Below are 15,567 nucleotides of genomic sequence, written 5' to 3'. Positions count from 1 at the left end.
AAATATGATAAAGCTGTTATGCTATTAACGCAAATAATCGAAATTAGTGTAAACAATTATAAAAATTTCAATTAGGAAAAATATTATTATTTTCAATTTACGCAAATAATAGAAAACAAATTTACTCAATCGCTTACTAATTTTCAAATAAAATTTATTATATTGGTAGAGGAAATTTAGGAAATATTTTTCGTTCAATATAGCACCAACAAATTGAATTGAATTTAAAATGAAATCATTTAGTATCAATAATTCAAACATGGATTTTTTCTATTTTCCTATTTTTTTTCAAATGTATAATTCTGTTCTATGGGGATAGTTACATTGCTATTATTGACATTAATTTAAATTTATCCCCTTCATTTCTGTAACATTTTGTGGTATGGGCAGTTGATTAAATTTAATTATTATTGAAATTTGCATATTCAAGTTCAATTATTTTCACACAAAACTTCAAAGTTTATTTAATGTAATATTCAAGATTAAAATTTTATTCTTATGTAACATTTTAAAATTGTTTCTATACTCAACATTAATAGTTGGAATTTATTCTCATGCAATATTTAATATTATCAATATAATCGATGAGCGTGTTTTGGTCCTAAAAATAAAAATAACGAAATAAAAGTTATTTGAAAGATTTTATTGACTCGTTCCAGCGGATTCATGAGTCTCTTATAAGTCATCAAAATTACGTTAAATATATTTAAGATCTCGCGGTTTTCACTAACCTTACGAGTCTCCATTCGGGTTTTTCCTACCCTGATTAATTATTTATTTGTCAGATACCTATTGTTTCTTTTGAACAATTTAATATTAGGCTATCTGATATGAAGGATTGGCACTATCGCCTGAAAAGTGGCACAATGGCTACACTAAATCCTTTAGGCATTTCGCCTTTATACTGGCATTTAAAGCCACATTAAAAATCGCGACGTTATAAAAAGATCAACAGATGTAAATTTACTCTTGATAGGATACTCAAAGTCATTAACTAGAGTCACTAACTTCTCAATATTACTTTCTGAGTCTTTTATATTATTACTTGATGACTTTGTTACTAATCTTTACAATTATTTTACTTTGAAATATTTCTGTTATGAAATTCGGACCTGGCAATGCTCGTAATTGTTTTTGTTAAAAATGCTTAGTTAACAATATTAGCTTGAACTTAACCTTGATGGTTACGTGAAGTCAACAAAATAATAGTGGTGTGAACAATAATCGAACTGCCCGTTGTTACAAAAATGTTACCCAAGTACAACCAAAATCCTAATACTTAAAAAATATTCAAATTGACAAATAAAATCTTAAAAAAAAAATTTGACGACTATGATCTTCTGGTCTGGATATGTTGAAGGATTGGTTTTTCTTACTTGGGGAGTGAGCCTTAGTCAAGAAGTCTGCGTCGATCTGCCTGCGTAGTTCTGTCTGCGTAGTTTATCTCGGTAATGCTGCCACCTTTGGTGCCTTTAGTTCCTCGTGCTAGTCCTGGTCTTGCTGCTTGCTGGATACTCTGCTTACTTTAATGACCCTGCCGCCTCTGGGTGCGAAGAAAACCGGATCCAGATTTCACCAAGCACAATTCACAAAACTAACACTTCACTACAAGGAAATCCCACCGCTGCCACCATGAAATGAGATAATGGTGTTGGTAGTATGGTTCGGGTATGGGTTGGAGGTCCTTTTGTTGTAAGATCCACGGCCCTGGATATGGGTTACTGTAGTAGCTTCTTTATGCGATATGGTAATAATGTCCGTCCAACCTTTCCTGATGCCTTGGGTCGAGCAGTAGGAATAATATTTGATCGACTGGTTTGATGCGAGTTCTCTTCAGATTAATGGATCCTTTCAATAAGGTATTCGCTGGAAGAGACAAACTTCTGGTTCCAATAAAAATCCACTTATAATGTTTTACACTGTATTTATTGCTTTACTTCACAGACATAATCTCCACTTAGATTATTTAAGACTACTCTAAGACATTATGGCTAGACTTTTGGCTAAGACATCACTGGTTGATACAAATAATTCTGACTCTATATATTATGCATTGTACGTGTCAATTCTAGGAATGGCGTCTTCCGTGTTCATGTAAAGATCTTGGACTTTGAACAACATTGAACAATAATTCATATTTTTATTAAAAGCACGTATGATCATGCTATTACAGAACAATATATATCTACTTTCAAAATATAATTTTTCTTAAATTAAAATATAAAAAATTAGTACAAAATCATCTTATTTAAATTAATCTTATTTAAATTATTTATTATTATTATTTTAAATACAATGTGAGCATAGCTGGGCATTAACTCGTTAATCCGTTAATCGTTAATTAACGAAGTTAACATTTTGATTAACGGATTAACTTTTAAGTTAACTTTAAAAATGTTAACGGACACGTTAACTTCCGTTAAAATTGCAGAAGTTCGTTAATCCTTAATCCAATGCCAACTATTTACCGCACGGCACCGCGGCGCGGCGCGAAAAACTCCAGCTCAAGCATATCTCGGATCACTACTACCGACGATTGCAGCAAAGTCTCGTTAAAATGTGGCTGGACATAAAATCAAAAGACTCGTTCAACGATGCTGCATTCCTCGGGGAACAGATATTCATAAATCTGTTTATTAAATACAATACTGCTATACCCTCAAGCGTTGCAGTTGAACGTTTGTTTTCCACGGGTAAAGACATTTTGACACCAAAACGAGAGTTTTATTCTCGTTATTTGAGATAAAACAAAAAAACTTTATTTCTTAAAAATTACAATATATTAAATACTTCAAATTTATAATATTATAATATAATGAATAATAACTGAACTGATATATGTACTGTTATAAGTTATGTATAATAATCTTCTTCGAGCATAGAGATCTCGGATCTTTTATAGGTAAAAATATGCTCTATCAGCAAGGTGGTTCTTGTAATTAGATGTAAGCATAGTGTCAGCGGGATGGATCCCGTAACTCCTCCGGCCCTAGGTGAAAAACCTCGGGGTGCAAGTTGGTGGTTGTGGTTCTCTTGTTTTTGGGGTGTCTCTACTTCTGGAGTAATTTGTAATTTCTTTTTGTTGTATCTTTGTCTGCAATACTTGAACAGAATATAAATAATAATAATAGTTATTAATATTATATACATGATAATTGACACGATGCTGTTGTTGTTAATTCCAGTCTTCCTTGCATAGAGTTTATGAATTTGTTCTTGATCTTCTTTAATTTTAGATAGTTCATTTACTTGAATTGACTTGATTGCAATTGGTTCGGATGATGAAATGTTGTAGTTTAAATTAAATCTTGGTAAAATTATTGCATTTCCTTCTATTGAAGATTCCATATTATAGTAATTTTTATTGTCAATACTGAATTTGCATTGATGAGGTAGTTTCAAAATAAAATTTCCTTTAATAAATTTTGTTTCTTCTTGATGATTGCAAGACATATCAATTCTTGATCGTGTGTTTATTAAAAGAATATAGTGTGCATCATTAATTTGCTCTATGATAATTTGTGAAATGTTAACCTGAACCTCATTACATGTTTCGATGTGAGTGTTGTCTAGTTGTAATAATTTTATTATGCATTCTTCATTATTTGATAGGATATGTTTAATATTGCAGAAATATATGTTTGAAACTGCTCTGCAATCTGCATCATCAAATTGATAGTTATTATTGCCAATTGTAAGGAAAGGTTTAGGTGGAATAATGACTCTATTTTCGGTATTTGGAATTGGAAACAATTTATAATGTTTATAAGTTTCGGGTAGAGTGATAGGAAATTCGATAAGAAAAACAATTTTTTCATCCGTATAATAATATTGAATTTTTAATAAATTGTAATATTTGTGAAGATTACTATCGCTTTTGGAAAATGGTAGTGAATCTGTACTGTATAAATGCTTTATAGTATTAATCATAAAATTCAGATTATCTAATTTTATTGATTTTTCTATTGATATTTCTAAGTCACTTAAAATATTTGTCAATATAACTAAACTATAATTAATTTCTTCTAAACTATCCTTGGCTATAAAATATTCATTATGACTAAAACTAGCGAATTTCAGATAATCATTGATATCATTCAATTTCTTATTTAATATTTCATCATTTTCTCTAATAGTAATAATTGTTTCGTTAAAATATTCAATTAACCTATTATTTAGTGTCATTTGTTTATTCAATGTTTTTGCATAATTTTCATCGTCAGTTTCTAATATTCGTATAGCGTCATCGTACTTTTTGGCATCTTGTGCGCCTAAATTTCCTGTAATTTCCTTAATTATGCTACCTAGTCTGTTAATAAGTCCTCTTTTAATTCTTCTAATAGGTCTAATAATATTGTATTTATCTTTGATAACATTAATCATGGTTTTGGTCAAAGAAATGTATGAATCTAATCTTTTCAAATAATCGTTATGTTTGTTACTCAAAATAGATAAAAGTGTATCAAAGTCTGTAATTAAATTAGTAATTTGTTCTTTAATTAAATCAGTATTAACATAATGAATAAAGATATGATATTTTTCGATCAGCTTTGCATTTCCTAGTTCAAATGGTAAAATTCCCGTGGTATTCAATTCTTGAAGAAAAATTTGATCACTGTTTACTACTAGTACCAGGTGCAACATCATTAGCTGAAATAACAACATTTTGTTCACGTGGGATTTGCTGATTATTAGTTTTCGGATGTTTGAGTTCTTGTTTGTGTATCGTAATATTCTTGTCGGTAAGAATTGTATTTCCTAGATCTTTCTGTACTTGTATCTGTTTGTAACGTGAAGCGGTTTTGTCTCGCGGGTTTGATTTTAAATATGCACGTGTGTTTTCGTCGTATTGTAATGGATCATGTCTCGTTTCGTTATGTTTCGATATTGTTTTGTCTTTGTTGCTATAATTCTTTTCAAAAATTTTCTCATACATTAACTTTGTTCGTTGTTTGTGGTCTTCTAAATAATTTGTAAGAATTTCTGTTTCTAAGTCTATGTCAAAAGGAGATCTCGTAGAGAGATGACCTGAAATAATATCAATTGGTTTTAATTTTGTCACTGAATGTATAAAACTATTATAACCATTAATAGCATAAGGGATAATGTCAAGAATACTAAGATTATTATTTTCGCGTTTGAGAATACGTATGTGTTCCAGAACGGTAGAATGAAATCGTTCAATAGGTCCATTTGAATTTGGATGTAAAGGAGTTATGTAGTGGATATTAATTTTATGCATTTTCAAATATTCTTGTAAGGCTGAAGATTTTAGATCAGGACCATTGTCCATAATTAAAGTATCAGGAACACCAAAATGAGAAATAAATAACATTAGAACTCTAACTATATTTTGCGTTATGTTAGAAGCAATAGCTTCGCATATTTAGAAAATGTATCAATGATAGTGACAAGTTTTTGTTTACTAATTGTAAGAATGTCTAAATGTAGAATTTGAAATGGTTTCGAAGCTGTAGGGGAAATAGAAAATTTTTGTTTTGGTGGATGTCTGTCATATTTTTCAGTAGAACATAATGTACAATTATTAATATAAGTACTAATATCATTACGTATTGTTGGCCAATAATATTTTTGTCTAATACGTGATTCGTTCTCGTTAATTCCTCGATGATTAGAACAATCTTCGTGAATTGTTTTTACTATTAATTTTTGTTTATTTACATCAATAATATCTTCTTTAAAATCATTACATATAACTAATTTAAATGCTGATTAAGTGAAAGTAGAAGTTAAAATGTTAATTATGACATTAAATGTCAGCAATATATTCACTATCGTTGACATACAACGCAAAAGACTTATTACTAGTGGTATATTCTTTAAAAATATTAATCAATTCTTTTGATATTTCTCTTCGATTTATTTCGACTATTAATCTATTTTTATTAAATATTTTCTGTGTTTTTGGTTTACTTGAAAGTGTATCTACAATTTTAATAATAATTTGATTATCATAATAATTTATTGGTTTTGAAGAGATAAGGATTTCTAGAATAGGATTTTCGTGTGACGTGTGGACTGTATTTGTTACGAATGGGGGTAGGTTAGACCCTTTCGGAATAGCTAATTGAATTTGACTCAATAACTATTCCGAGGATTTGATATTATTGAATATATTAAGTAAAATATTCGACGTTCTCTACGTGCTTGGCGGTCCAGTCGGATGGCGGCTTCAAGTTCGGATATCTCAGTTCGCTTTAAATTCGGAAGCTGAGGAAGAAATGAACTCCAAACACAAATAAGGAACACTTGCACTGATTAAAAAGTATTTATTTCATAAAGTAATAACTAATGATCGAAATATATCACAAAAAACTCATATGGAAAGTACAAGCAAAACGGTGTACGTGACTAGCCAACGCGAGCGAGCTTGTTCTCCCGTCAGATCAGCTATTACATCCAAACCTTTGAGGATTGCCAGAGAAAAAGTGTTGTCTGAATATTAAAAATATTCTCTGGCGACATCTAACAGATTCTGGCGCAAACATATTCCCCAGTCTAAAAGGGATACCTTTTATAACCCAGTATTTCTTGATATCGGTTGATAGTAAAATGATTCACTATTTTGGAAATTGGAATGCCTTCTCACAGTATAGTTATTGAAAAGGTAAATGACAAAGTTTGACCACCGGTCGCTTAACTAGGGTGTCTTCAATTCACACTGATGCCACTCTTACTATCCCATCGTCGCCTGGAAAAACTTCTTCGATCCTTCCTAATCCTCTATGTAATGGTCGTGTATTTTCTTGTTTAACAATTACCAGATCATTCTTTTTTATAAGATTGGTTATGGTGTTCCATTTTTGACGAACCTGTAACTTAGTAGGATATTCTCTACTCCATCGCTTCCAGTATGAGGCGACTATTTTGTCTAATAATTGCTTTCTTTTCGACAAATTTAAGTTTTCATAATCAACCGGCATATCCGACAGTGGTTCTTGCATCAAAAAATGCGCCGGTGTAAGGGGCTGTGGATCCGATGGATCGCTACTCTGCCAACATAACGATCGTGAGCTTAGTAAAGCCTCGATTTGATTGAGAACGGCAATAAACTCTTCGTAACATAATATTTGTGTTCCCATAACCTTTAACAATGGTTTTTTACTCATTTAATATTTGCTTCCCAAATGCCCCAAAATGTGGAGCATGCGGTGAATTAAATTTTCATTCAATGATATGTGAAATTAAGACTTTGTTGAAATTCCTTTTATACTCATCGGAATTTAACAGAATATATAAGGAATCAAGAGTATTTTTTGCACCTATAAAATTTGTTCCACAATCAGAATAGATGCATTCAATAGGACCACGCCGAGCTAGAAATCGTTTCAAGCAATCTAGAAACGTACCACTTGTCAAATCTGAAGCTAGGCTCGAGGTGTATAGCTTTGGTAGCTAAACAAATAGTAAGGCATATATAAGTCTTGTATGTTCGAAAGTGAAGCGTTATATGGAGACATAGAATATCAATTCAATCAAAATATCATGAGAAAGGACCTCAAGCATTTTTAATAATATTGCGTAAAAGTACTTGAAGGTTGAAGTAAATTTGATATCGAACCCATTATTATATAACCCAATCGGGTTTCTAGTGCTATAGGTAATCATTGACCATTTTTCACCTTATTAGTACCCATGACTTCGCTGAAAACATCACATCCTAATATGCCGTCAACCTTTTGAGTCAAATAAAACTTCGGATCTGCTAAGGGGAACTTCAAGAATGATTGAATTGATGAAACTGGGATCGTGGTTTGTGGTTGTTTTCTCACAATTTCGTGCACAACATATGCACATATTGGCAATTGATATGGATTGATTGAGGATTTTAAAGTGAAGTTAACCAATCCTATCACTTTTTGCGACGAATTACCTAATCCGATTACTTTGGCTGAAACTGGTTGAACTTTCAAATGGGCCTTTCTACACCAAGCTAATGTAACGAAATTTTATCACTTGCTGAATCAATAATAGTTCGTAATGAAGTATTTTTCTTTTTGTAGAAACCTGTATTACCGCTGTCGGCAATATAGTTGTATTAGGTGCGAGTTTGTTGTTATTGAAACTGCATAAAACTGTACTATTGGATTTCAAATTAGACGGATTACCTTGATTCGTATTCGCAAGATTTTTATCAATATGCAGTAATGTATGATGCGGTTCCTCATATATAAGACAAGTTCTATTTGATCGACACGCAACTGTCGTCTTATGGCTTAAACAATTTACACATAGATGTAATTTCTGAATAATTGCTCGCCGATCAGGAATATTCATTGCAAGAAATTTTGAACATGTAAATGTTCTATGTTTTTCCCGGCAAACAAGACATTTATAATCATATTTCATGAATGATGACAGTCTAGATGTTGTATTTTTATCATTAGGTTTATCATATGTGTAATTGTTAGTTATACTTGTCATACCATAAACTTGATTTTTCGCTTGTTGCGACTTATGGAGAAATTTGAGGAGGTCTTGGTATTTAGGAAATTCTCCTTGATAAGAATGTTCAAATTTCTCTTGCAGACCGGGATCGAGTTTTGAGAATGCCATAGACGTTATCATAAAGTCAAATGCATCTTGAAGTTTTAATTGTGAAAGGGCTTGTACAGCTGTATCGAATTGTTCCAGAAATAAATCAATTTGTGATGATGTAATAGTTTTAAACGATAAGAGCTGTTTAAAGTAAGTGGTGGCTAAATATCGTTTATTCTGGTATTTTTTTAATAGTGCTTCCCATAAAATCGGATAATTATTTGCAGTTGGTAGTATGGAATTAAAAATTTTTAATACGGAACCTTGTAACGCACCTTTTAAAAAATGAAATTTGGATACGTTATCTAATCTTGTATTTTCATAATTAATGCTTTAAAGGTTTCATAAAATAAAGGCCATTGTTGTATATCGCCGGAAAATTTTGGAACTTCTATGGATGGTAAATGATGATTTGGAACACTGTCCGGTATTGACGAATTACTTATATTTTGATTATCCAACATTTTTCTATATATTTGATTTTTGAGTACAAAATTTCCAAGGCCCTTATATCGGCATACTCAGGTACAAAACTCGGATCCTCTAAATGTCTTAATTTGTTTATTTCGTCGCTTTATTTTATGCATTGTTCTCGTGCATTTTCAATAAGGTGTAATTTTTCAAGAAATTTTAACTTACTTGCCGTATTGGTGGTAATTTGTTGAGAAATGTCATACGTTTCTTGCATTATTGAAAAATACATTTCGCTCTTCGCTGTCAATCGGTCAATCTCTGCACCCACGTCAAATTTAGGTGCCATCTTGGATTTTATTTTCTCAATATATTCAATAAATCCTAATCAAAATTAGGATCCGGCTCGAAGGACCAATGTTACGAATGGGGGTTAGTTAGACCCTTTCGGAATAGCTAATTGAATTTGACTCAATAACTATTCCGAGGATTTGATATTATTGAATATATTAAGTAAAATATTCGACGTTCTCTACGTGCTCGGCGGTCCAGTCGGATGGCGGCTTCAAGTTCGGATATCTCAGTTCGCTTTAAATTCGGAAGCTGAGGAAGAAATGAACTCCAAACACAAATAAGGAACACTTGCACTGATTAAAAAGTATTTATTTCATAAAGTAATAACTAATGATCGAAATATATCACAAAAAACTCATATGGAAAGTACAAGCAAAACGGTGTACGTGACTAGCCAACGCGAGCGAGCTTGTTCTCCCGTCAGATCAGCTATTACATCCAAACCTTTGAGGATTGCCAGAGAAAAAGTATTGTCTGAATAATAAAAATATTCTCTGGCGACATCTAACAGATTCTGCAAACAGTATTATTATCATCTTCATTAATATCATCTGGGATTTGTTCGGCAAGTATTTTATTTACAATTGAATCTAATTCGTCTACATCAGGTAATTCAGAAATCTCGGCTTGTGCTATAATTGACTGCATATCGGTGTCAAAATCAATAATTTCATTAAATTTAATTCGTCGTTATCATTATCTAATTTAATACGGGAAAGTGCATCTGCATTAGTGTTTAAGGAGCCTTTTTTATAACAAATTTCATAATCAAATTCTTCTAGTTGCAACCTCCATCTAATCTATGCTAGTGTTGGTTTATGATCGGTAATAATTTTGAATTTTGTTCCGTACAAATAAGGTCTAAAATGTTTTACGGCCCAAACTATAGCTAATAGTTCTCTTTCTACAGTACTATAATTTATTTCGGAATCGCTCAGTGTTCTTGAGGCATAGGCAATTGGTTTATCTTTTCCTATTTCACCTTGGGACAAAACGGCACCAATAGCAAATTGGCTGGCATCGGTTGTTAGAACGAAAGGTTTGGAAAAATCAGGATATTGTAAAATAGGGTCATTTATTAACAAATTTTTACAGGTTTCAAACCATGTATGTACTCAGGGTTTAAAACAACTTTTGCATCTTTTTTTAAACATTTTGTGAAAGGTTTAGTTAGTTTAGCAAATCTTTTATAAAACGTCTGTAATAACCTAATAGTTCAAGGAAACCTTTGATTTGTTTTGGAGTTTTAGGTATTGGAAAATTTAGGATAGCTTGAATTTTATCTGGATTAGGTTTGATTCCGTCTGGTGTAATGATATGGCCTAAAAATGCTGTTTCTTTTTGAGAAATTCAGATTTATCTGGCTGAATTTTAAAATTGGTTTCTCGGAGTCTTTGAAAATTTTAGTCAAACTATCTATATGTTCACTAAGTGATACTGAATAAATTATTATATCATCAAGATAAACTAAACAAATTTTGCCAATATAATCTCTAAGAATATTATTTATTACACGTTGGAAGGTGGCTGGCGAATTCTTTAAACCAAAAGGCATGCGTAAAAATTCGTAATGTCCGTCATCTGTACTGAAAGCTGTTTTTTCAATATCGTCTTCATGCATTTCAATTTGGTGGAATCCAGTAGCTAAATCGATAGTTGAGAAATAATAACATCTACCTAGTTTGTCTAGGACGTCAGAAATATTTGGGAGAGGGTATTTGTCATCTATAGTCTTGTCATTAACTTTGCGATAATCAACAACTATTCTCCATTTACGTTTACCGGATGCGTCAAGTTTTTTGGGGACAACACAAATGGGAGAGGACCAGGGTGAATTGCTATGTCTAATAATCTGTTGGTCAAGCATTTCGTTAATTTGGCGTTGGACTTCTTCTCTGTGGATTATTGGGTATCTATAGGATTTGGTGTAGACAGGAATTTCGTCAGTTTTGCATATCTTATGTTTAACCTGATTTGTGAAAGTCAGTTTGTCATATGGTTTATGAAAAGTGTCTTTATATTTTTTGCAAATTCTTAAAATAGCATTTTTCTCTTCAAAATTCATGTGGTCAGTCCGTATTAGGTTTTCAATATCGGAAAAATCTATATTTGAGTCAGATTTGTCTGTACAAAAATTATAAAATTCTATTTCATTTGTGAGTTCTACTTGTAAAGGTTTGGTTAATGTTAAGTTAATTTCGTTTTCTGTTAGATTATGAATTTCAACTATGGCTTCATTGTTTTTTGCTAATGTTACGGTATCTGGAATGAAGCAATTAGGAAAATTTTGCCTTGTAATTAGAATTTCACCTTCTTTAATGTTAACTGGGACTTTACATTTTTGAATGCATCTTTCTGGTATCTGTTGACTAAAAAGTATTTTTGCCGGACTTTTTAAATAATGTAAGTTTAAATTAGTATTAGGTAACACTAACAACCCATTATTTAAATCTATTAATGCCTTCAATTTTTTTTTTTAGATTATCAATACCTAATAACCCATTGAAGGTTTCATGAAATTTATAAAGATGGAATGACAGATTTTCATTACTTTTGAACTTTTGATTTCTGGACAAATGAAAGATTTTGTGGAGCCTGTGTCAATGAGAAATTTCATATTTGGATTTTGGATTTGTATGTATGGGAGGGAATTGTTTTGAAAGCCGTGAAATTCGATTATGTCTGATTCGTTTCTTGGTCGGTTGTTTGAAAATCCATCCGTAATTGGTCGGGGTACGATTCTTGTTCGGTTTCCATATTTTCCAGATTGTAGAGTCGGTTTTGCGGTCTATTAGTTCGTCTACTGTTTCCAGTATTAATAGTAGAAACGCCACTCATGGGTGTCCAGTCAGATTTTTCGGTGTATTATTTGTTTGATTTGGGAATTGGAAATTTGGTTGAAAATTATTTAATTGGTGGGCCATTGATTCGATTGATTGAAAACTGTTTGTTGGTTGGAAATTGGTTGATTGAAAGTTATTTGATGGGAAGTTGTTGTTGTTTGGTTGGAAATTATTTTGTTGGAAATTGTAGGGTTTGGAAGTATGTGGATTGGGGGGTATTTGTGGATGTTGAAACGTGATTGGAAATGATGCTGTTTCGCGTAGTTTGTATTATAGTTAGAATTAAAATTTCTTGAAAATGCAAGACTATCTCGTGTTCTCTGGTAATTTGGTGATTTATTATTTTTTCTATTAATTTGTTTAAAATGGTCTGTATCATTTTTAACATGGCTAATGTTATCATCTTCCTCTATTATAGTTATAGCTTCTTCTAATGAAGAAACTCCACGACCTCTTAGAAGTGAACTGTACGATTGTTTTACGTGCGCGATATAAACTACTAATGCACTTTTCTGAAAGTTGTTGCATAAATATTGGGCAATTTCTTTATTCGTAACATGTAGACAAATATAATTTGTGTAAATACTAATTAAATTTTCAAATTTTGAATAAAATTGGTACACCGATTCGTTTGGAAGTTGTCGCATATTATGAAGGTCGAATGTCAAAGAAATTTCGTTTCGTTGATCTGAAAATTTGGAAATAAGCACGCTAATAATACTGTCGATTTCTCTAGCATTTGCGATTTCGATCACTACTTTTGCCCTATCGTAAAGTTTCGAATGAACCGCGCTTCTGATAATTTCATTCTGAATGCACGTTGGATTACTATTGTCGTAATACCTATTCTTTATTTCTTTTACTCTTAAAATGAATGAATTTATTTCTGCGGGGTTTCCGCCAAATTTTGGAATGGTTTCAATTAATGCGGTGTCAAATTTTGGAATGTTCTGTAACGACATATTTGCTAAATAATCTGTTAAATTATCTATTAGATCAGTACTATTTTCCATAAACTAACTCTCATACACAGAATTATGTTTCAATGGAAAGTAAAATTAATCAAATTAATGAATTCTTTAATTAATTACTTAAAAAGAGAGAAAAAAAATAATAAAAAATTGCTTTCTTATCTCCAGCGATTGAAGGATAAGGGAGGATTGGCAATTTTACTATCAAAAATAAAAATTTTTACTCACCAGTTCAGAATTCTTCGGCGAATATTCCCTTCGCACTTTGCACACAATACTTTTCACTTTTGATACATATAATTAATATATTTTAATTTTTGCACACTATTTAATTTTTTACTTGCAATCACTTTAATTTTCGAATCGAATGGAAATCCTGCGATAGACCTTTCCAAATCAATCCAACTAATTCTAATATTTGTGGTTCTAAATTGTAAATGATAGTGTGGGAGTTGTAATGATTATGATAATATATTAACCATCGATATATATATCATATATATCATCGATATATATCATCGATAATATATCACCAATGTGGGGGTTGTAATGATTATGATAATATATTAAATTAGAAACTCCAACATAAAAAATATATCAAATTATTGACTATAAAAATATTACGATATAAAAAATATACATGACATGTCCCATTGTTTTTTTACAAATCAAAACCGGCCTGCTTGATATCCCCACACACTCCCTGCCCAGTGTTGATCTCACAGTTTAAAGAGAAAATACAGGGAAACACGTTATAAAAATGTGGTGGGAAAGCAGATTATAGCAGACCAGTGTTGTAATACTGGTCAATTACAAATTTCCATGTTTTGTCAGCAGATCCACCGTTTGCGGTGATTCGACCTGCCATCAACTCCATATTCTGCATAAGGTTCTGACTAAAAAAAAACATGTGGAAAATTTCCTGTACCTCGATGTCGGTGAACTTCTTAGATTCAGCCTCGATCTAATTGGTATTAGTTATATCAAAATAACTTAATGTTTAGAATGCATAATTTATGGGTACAGTTTCCATTTCTGCAAGCGCTGCATTCGTATCTGATGAGTTCCGATCAGAGAAAGAAGTTGGCTCTTTATCCAAATCAGGATCATTGGTTTCTTTGACATAAGAGTCCAGAATTGTGGAATCCAATAAACTATGTCAAATTTTGTTTTAAGAGCCAATAATAATTTTTGAAGATTAGATCTATTTGTTGTTTTGTTCTTTATGTGTACTTTCCAGTTGAGTTTCCTATCTAAGTGAATGCCGAGATACTTTATTGATAAAGAAAACAGAAAATCAGAATTATCAACTTACACAAATTACTTATATATAAGGCTGTGATCAAACCCGTGTGGACCTACGGATTACAACTTTGGGTACTGCTAAAAGAGCAATTTAAACATAATACAACGAGCACAAAACAATTCCTGCGGCAAATATTAAACGCTCCTCACTACACGCCAACATGGATTCTCCACAAAGACACGGGTATACCTACAATTCAAGAACATATATCAATGTTTGCCTGTAATTATAAGAATAGAATTGACGCACATCCAAACCAACTAGCATGCAAACTTATACCAGGAAGGCCAGCCGACCAGGCTCAAAAGGAAATACCTCGAGATTTATTATAGTTTATTTTTATATTTATTTTTTTTTTCTCTATACTTGTCTTTAGTTTTTTCTTTTTTATATATTACTATAGTAGATACACCACTGGGCGTATGTGCTAATTTGTAAACAACCAATTGTAAACACTTGTCAGCATTCTCTGCTAAATATAATTATTTTTATAGATTGCAGAATAAAAAAAAATTAAAAAAAAAAAATTTGTTTTGACTCGTCGTTGTCACCGATAATGGGAGGTAGCATTATAAGACGATTTGTGGTTCTTGTAATTAGATGTAAGCATAGTGTCAGCGGAATGGATCCCGTAACTGGAAACAATATTATTGAGTATCACCTGATAAATTTCACAGAGTAAGGAGGCATCACACCTTTTATTAATGCAGGATTTATTGATGCAATTCAGCAAATCTTCTCTAAATAATGTTCCGTTCGTGATAAAGTATACTAGCGTTGTAAAAGTTAAAAGAATGTTTAAAATTTTTAATATGTTCTGTTATCATGGTTTGATTTTTTGAGTTGAGTTTTATTAAATTTATAGACAATATTTGATGTGCGTTCTAAACTAGTGGGTGATTTGAGTTTGGAAAAAAGAGAGCTAAGGGTTAAGTCTATGTTACAAATTAATCTTAAGTCGACCTTGTGGAACAGTTTTTTCCAAATGGGAAAGAGTTCTTTAATAAACGGGAGACAAACATTGCCAATAATGTTATTGTCTTTGGAAATTTTGGTTGAAGAAGAAGAGGTACTAATGTTATTATTGAGCAATTTGAGTCTATTGTTTATGACAGAGTTTATG

The sequence above is a fragment of the Ctenocephalides felis genome, unplaced genomic scaffold (assembly GCF_003426905.1).
Source record: "Ctenocephalides felis isolate EL2017-DRISC unplaced genomic scaffold, ASM342690v1 CF-g0.4_SCAFFOLD_03571, whole genome shotgun sequence".
NCBI classification, from domain to species: Eukaryota; Metazoa; Arthropoda; class Insecta; order Siphonaptera; family Pulicidae; genus Ctenocephalides; species Ctenocephalides felis.
Note: the sequence above shows the minus strand (reverse complement) of the source record.